The 7,500-nt window shown below is 33.7% G+C and overlaps 2 long non-coding RNA genes across 2 annotated transcripts in view; both read right to left on the bottom strand.

Annotated features, from left to right (window-relative positions):
* Positions 1-454: 454 nt before the first annotated feature.
* Positions 455-1,848, bottom strand: LOC137657157 (uncharacterized). The gene is made up of 3 exons (XR_011047131.1): positions 911-1,848; positions 674-741; positions 455-547 (listed from the first exon to the last, which is right to left on the bottom strand). It is a non-coding gene; the product is annotated as an uncharacterized lncRNA (long non-coding RNA).
* Positions 1,849-7,423: 5,575 nt separating this feature from the next.
* Positions 7,424-7,500, bottom strand: part of LOC137657156 (uncharacterized) — an 815-nt gene continuing 738 nt past the window's right edge. The window contains exon 3 of the long non-coding RNA XR_011047130.1: positions 7,424-7,500. This exon is cut by the window's right edge and continues 80 nt beyond it. This is a non-coding gene — a long non-coding RNA (uncharacterized lncRNA).

Raw genomic sequence — 7,500 nt, 5'->3', positions numbered from 1 at the left:
ATATATATACAGATATATATATATATATATATATACAGATATATATATATATATATATATACAGATATATATATATATATATATATATAGATATATATATATATATATATACAGATATATATATATATATATATATATACAGTATTAAGCTGAAATTTGAACATTTTACAATGGTAGTTAGGAAAACTCTTCAAAACAATTCACCAAATTTATTATAAACATTTCAGAAAAATAAAAATGCTATAAATGGTCTATTCTGATTGCTTGAAGGTGGTTATATCTAGGGGTAATTTCCAAACTACTTTCAGCTTTTCCAACCTCACCTGTATAAACAACAAAAAGGAATATATCAAAATATAATAAAAGAAAGGAAATTATATAAACTCAATTTGAACAAAGTATATGAATAAATCGTAAATTGCATATATGTGCTATATAAACCTAATAAGCCATTACCGATAATGTTGGAAGTGCTCGCCAATGTAAGAAACAGGGAATTTATCTTCGGACTAAGCCACTTCAATTAAACATATGGATAAATGATATCCTGGAAAATGAAATACATTCCGACATCAAACACTGTCCTGAAGCTATAAATATAAGCAATATAATTTTGCATAATGTATTCAATATAACATTCACCCTCCGAATTAAATCTAATATAAAGTCTTACCAATAATATAAATAAGAAAGATGGACGCAGGATGATAACCCAGGACGACCTAGCTTCACCAATTATACCTAAGCGAAAGTATTGTACAAATATCACAATTAGTTTAATAGTACACAATATATATATATCTATCAGAGAGGAAGGAATTTATTTTGTATTGGTGCTTTGAAGGCTTAAGGCAACGGATAATGATTACCATTAAACATTTAGAAACCCCTAACAATGCTTGGTTCTCACCTTTATCCATGCAAGCTATGAGACGAGTCGAATGCCCTCGAAGTTTAAAGTTTCATGCCGAAGGAAGCTCAGAGTCCAAATTAAGGGAAGTTAGTTCATGTTGAATTTCGTCAATGCGGAAACACTTGAATCTCTCAACCCAAACATGGTACGGTAAAATAGCAGCACAGCACAAATTCAATGATAAAAATCTTGTAGCACGAATCTAGCAGCTCAAATCTTCGTGCCGAAATACTGCCAGTGAAGATATGGACGGTATGGTATGCTAGGCCAGACTGGCTTGGGTATATCCATGAACCTCCCAAGTAAAGAGAAAATGGCGTGATTAGCAGGCTTGTTAGCTAATTACTTAGCTCGTAGTAAGCAAGCAGGACTTAGATGGTACCAAGCATATAAATGTAATTTAACTAGTTATTTTAATAGTTTAAGAGAAAAGTCCTCCTTACTTCAATAAATACATATATAAATATACTAATAAACAAATGTAAGAAATACTAATTTCCGTTTAGTCCACGGAAGAGGATGAAGATTTTTCAAAGGTAAAAAATCTTCATCGCTGTAAATGAACATATGAAATTAGAGCAACATTTTTCTTGTTCTTTCCTCACTTACCGTAGCAGCTTTTCTTTTAGGCCGCGAGGAAATTTTCTTTCTATCAGCACCAGGAACATTCTTATTATCAGTATTACAAACTACATCATCAGTAGTATTAATCTCAAGGAAAGGAATTATTTGACTTGCATGTAACTTACTAATCTTTTTAGTTTTCCCTTTCAGTACAGTTACTTGTGTCACCTCTCCCAAATCATTACTTACAACTTCGCGAACTAATCCTAGGGGATAATTACTCCTTTTAGTATGTTCCTCCTTCACAAGAACTACATCTCCTGGCTTTATCAATGCATGAGAAACCGGACGATACCTGTCCTTTCGGTCAATAGCTTGATGTAATAAATTACCTAAAAACTCATGATAAATATTATTAAGATTTTCTTTAACCTTGCACAACCCCTGGTAACTCCTCTCTATGTCTCTGGAATCAAAATCTGGATCTTGTGGAATGCTCTGCAATTCAGGAATCAAATTTAAAGAAGACAGCTCATACCCTCTGATCAAATGTTCAGGGGTGATTGGTTCAGGAAGAGAATCTTTACTATCATTTCTAACAACTTCCTTAAAAGCTATGGGACGTCTATTAGCGAGATGGATCACATTACATACTAAAAATTCGAAATCCGAATAGGATAAAATGTTATTCTTTATTGCTCCAAAAATTAACCTTTTTACCATTTTAACGCACACCTCAACCATAGATCCCAACTGATTAGCACCTTTGGAATATTGTTGAAAGGAAAGAGGGGCAACATTATTTTCTTCAAAATAAAGCAGAGTTTCTGGATCCCTGATAAATGAGGTAATGATATTAGCTCCGGCTACAAGCTGCGATCCCTGATCACTAATGCACAACTGAGGGATCCCATACTCCAAGCAATGCATCTGAAAAGCTCTTAAAAATTCACTTACATTTAAACTTTTAACTATCTTCATATTAATTGCTCTAGACCAAGTACAAGTCAAACATAATAACCATACTTTATGTGTCCCACCACTAACTTTAACTGAAAATGGACCAAGATAATCTATAAATATATTGGCAAAAGGTACATTAGGTGGATTACAACGGAAATCTCTATAGGAATTCTGGTTAAGTTTAATGTTACGACTATTGAACCGACGACAATGAATAAACTGCTTCAAAGCTTTCTTAACAGTAGAAAAATGTTTGGGTATGAAATAATTTTTTCTTAATTCGGTCAATACGGCATAACTACCAGAATGAAGTAATTTATCATGAGCATTCATTATAATAAGTCTTGTGAGATAACTATCATTAGGCAGTAGAATGGGAAACTTGTCATCTTTGTTTAAATACCACTTCTTAAATTTACTTCTTACTCTAAGCAAACCTTGCTCATCAAAAAATATGTTAAACTTTGTCACAATAGAAGGAGTGTCTTTAATAGGCACATTAACTTTACTGAAATATTCAAAAACTTCAGAAAAACATTTCTTCTGCTCAAAAGATATCAATAAATTAAGGGCTTGAGCAAAGTAGGGAGTACTAGAATCGTCATTATCACACTTCAACCCTGCTCTAACTTTCCATTTCTGGACACACATCAAAACTCTCCGATATACTAGCACTAGTCTCCTAAAAGTGGAAAACTTGTTAATATCAATGAGAGGCTCCGCACTGGACAAAAGCACAGAAAGACCATGGGAACAATTGCTCTCTTCACCAATTTCAAATGCTGGTATTGTGACTGATAGCTCTGGAATATTGGCTTCATCCAAACTAGGTCCTGAAAAATAATTTGAATTCATAAGCTGATTATACGACACACATCTTGTCACCAAATCTGCAGGATTTGCCTTACCAGAAAAAAATTTAAAAGTAACAGGAAACATTTCACACTTTCTCTGAATATTATGAATCCTGTTGCGAACAAATGTTGTGTGTTTATTCATTTTATCTAATTTAGATGAAGATGCATTAAGCCAATGTAAAGCACAAATAGAATCTGTACATAAAGTCATATTCACAATCTGTAGAGGCTTCATGCAATGTGACCCAGATAAGTCATTGAAAATTTCCATAGCACATTCTACTCCTAAAATTATTGCATTTAACTCAAGGGCTGGTATCGACTTGCCATCTAGCTGTTTATTAACTAGCCTATTTTTGGCATGAACGAAGCTAAGCTTATTAGATTCATTATGAAGCAAATAAAGGACACATCCATATATATCACTACTGGCATCTGTAAACACTACAATACTATATTCACCATTACGAGGACCAACAGATCTAGAAATACGTAAAGGTGCTGCTCTGTTACACTGCTTTGAAATATTTTGCCATTCCTTCTGCAACTCCTGAGATAGTATTTGATCCCATCCAAGTTTCTTTCGACACTGTAATTTATGCATAAATAATCTACACCTGTTAAATAATGGCATATTAAATCCAAAGATATCGAACTGGGAAGCAATAGTTTGCAATATGGACCTTTTAGTCTTAGCTTCAGCATTTAGATTAATGGGCTTTGTAAATATCTCATCAGAGTACCTATCCCATGTTAGACCGAACAGTTTATTTATTTCAGGAGTGACTACTTTATTCTCTACATCAATTACATCCTGTAAATCCCTATCATTAGTGACAATCTGTTGAACCTTGAAATTGTATGGCTCAAAAATACATGGAATCTGTTTATAAGCCCAATGTAAACTCTCTGAATCATTGAAAGTGACAGCTCCATTATCCATATATATAAGTGAATATATTAAATGCTTTAATTCAGACAACATTGACTGGTCAGATGCTTGTGCAACTAATATGTAATACAGAGATATCATAAGTAAAAATGGGCTGCATCTTAATCCAAACGGAAGCCTAACATTTTTTAATGTAACCAAGGAAAAATCTCCCTTACTAACATTCTTGTACCAGTAAAACAGTAATCTAGCTTGGTCAGCTTCACTTAAAGCAAGCATATTAAACGCCTTCTGCAAATCAAAAACTAACAAATTCTTATCAAACCGTAAATTAAGGAAAGATGATGACAATTTCGGATTCAAAATAGGTCCTGAAAACATACACTGGTTATGTGATAACGATGTGCTTTTAGAAGATTCCTTGAGATTAGACAAAAACACTACCCTACATTTAGTCGACTCTTTGTCTGGCTTAAAAATAGGCATATGAGGCAAAAAAGAGAAATAGGGATGTTCAGCCTTGTAAACCTCTAAATCATATATTGGCTCAATGATACCCAACTTAATCTGCTCTTTAAAAGTTTGATCAACTAATTGTAAATGACCTTCATTCTTCCTGAGCTTCTTAAGGTTTGACTTAAGTATGAGCTTAGATAACACCTCATTTTTAGAAAGTAAATGAGACACTTTGGTATTCCATGACAAAGGAACTTCTATCCTTCCGTCAGATCTTCTACTAATCTGTTTTAAAGTAAATTCAGTTAACTTTTCGTCAAGGTCTGTATTAGTTTCACAATAATTCGTTTGATCATAATTCGAGAAATATTTGCACTCAGATTCGAGAATTTGATCAGTGGCACGCTGCAATTGTCCCTCCAAAATATCACCCTTATCATTTAGGACTGAAAAAAATGTATTAGTAGTAAACCCTGATAGGCAATTCTCTTCCAAAATATCAACACTATTGCTAAGAAAAAAAGAATTGCTATAAACATGGATATTTGAACAATTAGCTTCCTTACTTACTGATAAACAAGCTCCCAATCCCCCATCTGTACCTCTGAAATTGGCAAGCAAAGCTTCAATATTACCAGTGAGCATTATTCCTACCTTAGATTCAATGTACACAGAGGGACTCACGTTACCAATCACAATCTCTTTTCCCGTTAAGCAACTGAAAGAATCTGTGCCCAGCAAAAGATGCACATTATTAATTTTCCTCAAATTACTATTCAACAACTTATCAGCAAGAACTAACCCTTTACTGTGCACAGCTTCAACAAGTTCACCAAGAAAGGGTAACTCCAAATTAATGCTTATCACCAGAACCACAATTGCCAAAATATGCTCCACTGAATCTCCAATCCTAAGAGGAATCTTGATAACTTTAGTACAGTACCTTTTACTCTCATTAAAACCCTTGACAGTGAGCTCAATCTTTGAGTGAACAATTTTAAAATTGTGTGAATTTGCTAATCTAGCAGACACAAATGTACTCTGAGAACCGCTGTCCTTCAAACCCCTATAGACACTATCATTGCCCTCAAGAGAAAAAGTAAATGTGGGCAATATGGAATTCGTCGAGTACTGGTGTGTTACAGCAACTCCACTGCTAGCCTCCTGTTTGGCATTAGAATTAAGTTCATTAGTCCGAGATGATCCATCCCTTGCAGATTCTGACACACAAAGGTAACTCATGTGATAACCATTACAATTTATGCAACGCTTTTTAAACCTAAACCTACACTTGCTAGACATATGGTTTAACATTCCACATTTTACACAACCTCCGAAAGACTCAATTATGTGAACTTTTTCTGCAGGAGTAGAGAATTTCTGACATTTATTAACATAATGATCAGTTTCCTTACTATCACCTCTACTACAAAGGAGACAGTTTGGTACAGAAGATTTACTTTCCATTACTTTAGTTTTAATGGCCAAACTATCAGTACTGTCTTTAACAGGAGTATTTCTGAACTTATTTCTAAACTTAATCTCTTGAGGAGTTTTACCTTTAGTACTTTCGTACCTCTCACTGGCATTAAAAAAATTATCAAGAATATCATCCAAAGAGGGGTGAGTTTTTCGTGGTGATTTGAACCAAGTGACTCTTGAAATTATCATTAATACCACGCCAAGCAAAAAACCTTGTAAACTCATTAGCATCAATTTTTAACGTCCTAACAGCCTCACAAATAGTTCTCAGATTTGAGATATATATGAAAGGATCATCCTTCTCTCCAAGCTTAAGATTCAACAATTTCTGGATGGTAGAATTTATTCTAGCTTCTTTAGAAGCAAAAGCTGAAACCAACAACTCCTTGGCATCTTTATAAGATTGCTTGTCAGCTTCCAAGCTATACAACAAATATTTAGCCCTACCATCTATTTGCTGTTTTAGTAAAAGCAACAAATCCTTATCTGGATAACTAAATGCACTGGTTGTGTTTTCAAACTCGGTTATGAACCTTAAAAAATCTTCCCCTTCTCTACTACTAAATTTTGGAAGAGGAGCTGTGGGCTGCTTAAGCAAGCTTCTAGCAGTATCAGTTACATTAGAACAAGGATTTGCAGAAACATCAAGCAAGGGCAATAACCTTTCAATTTTATCCAAATAATCTTGACATGAATTTAATTCAGTTTCCAAATCAGCCTCGACAACATTTTCTCTATTAAAGAATTTCTCAGCTAGAATCTTACTATCGAGATCGGACAACTTTTCCTTATAATGTAAGAGAATAGCTCTCTCAGACAAACGCTCAGAAGGATTAAAGGAATCATAATTATTAACATTATTAAAACATTCAGTGACCTTTTTCCTAATAGTCTTCTGCTGACCTACAAATACCTGTAACTTATTCATATTTAACAAAATATAACGAGCTAGAAAAGAAAATTAATTATTGGACTCTGAACAACCCTTAAACACAAGAATTTTACTCCGGCAAATTCGGCAGTCTCCATCAAAGCCCCACGTTGGGCGCCATAAGCTGAAATTTGAACATTTTTCAATGGTAGTTAGGAAACCTCTTCAAAACAATTCACCAAATTTATTATAAACATTTCAGAAAAATAAAAATGCTATAAATGGTCTATTCCGATTGCTTGAAGGTGGTTATATCTAGGGGTAATTTTCAAACTACTTTCAGCTTTTCCAACCTCACCTGTATAAACAACAAAAAGGAATATATCAAAATATAATAAAAGAAAGGAAATTATATAAATTCAATTTGAACAAAGTATATGAATAAATCGTAAATTGCATATATGTGCTATATAAACCTAATAAGCCATTACCGATAATGTTG

The sequence above is a fragment of the Palaemon carinicauda genome, chromosome 18, assembly GCF_036898095.1.
Source record: "Palaemon carinicauda isolate YSFRI2023 chromosome 18, ASM3689809v2, whole genome shotgun sequence".
Classification (NCBI taxonomy): Eukaryota; Metazoa; Arthropoda; class Malacostraca; order Decapoda; family Palaemonidae; genus Palaemon; species Palaemon carinicauda.
This window is presented reverse-complemented; position numbering and strand designations above follow the sequence as displayed.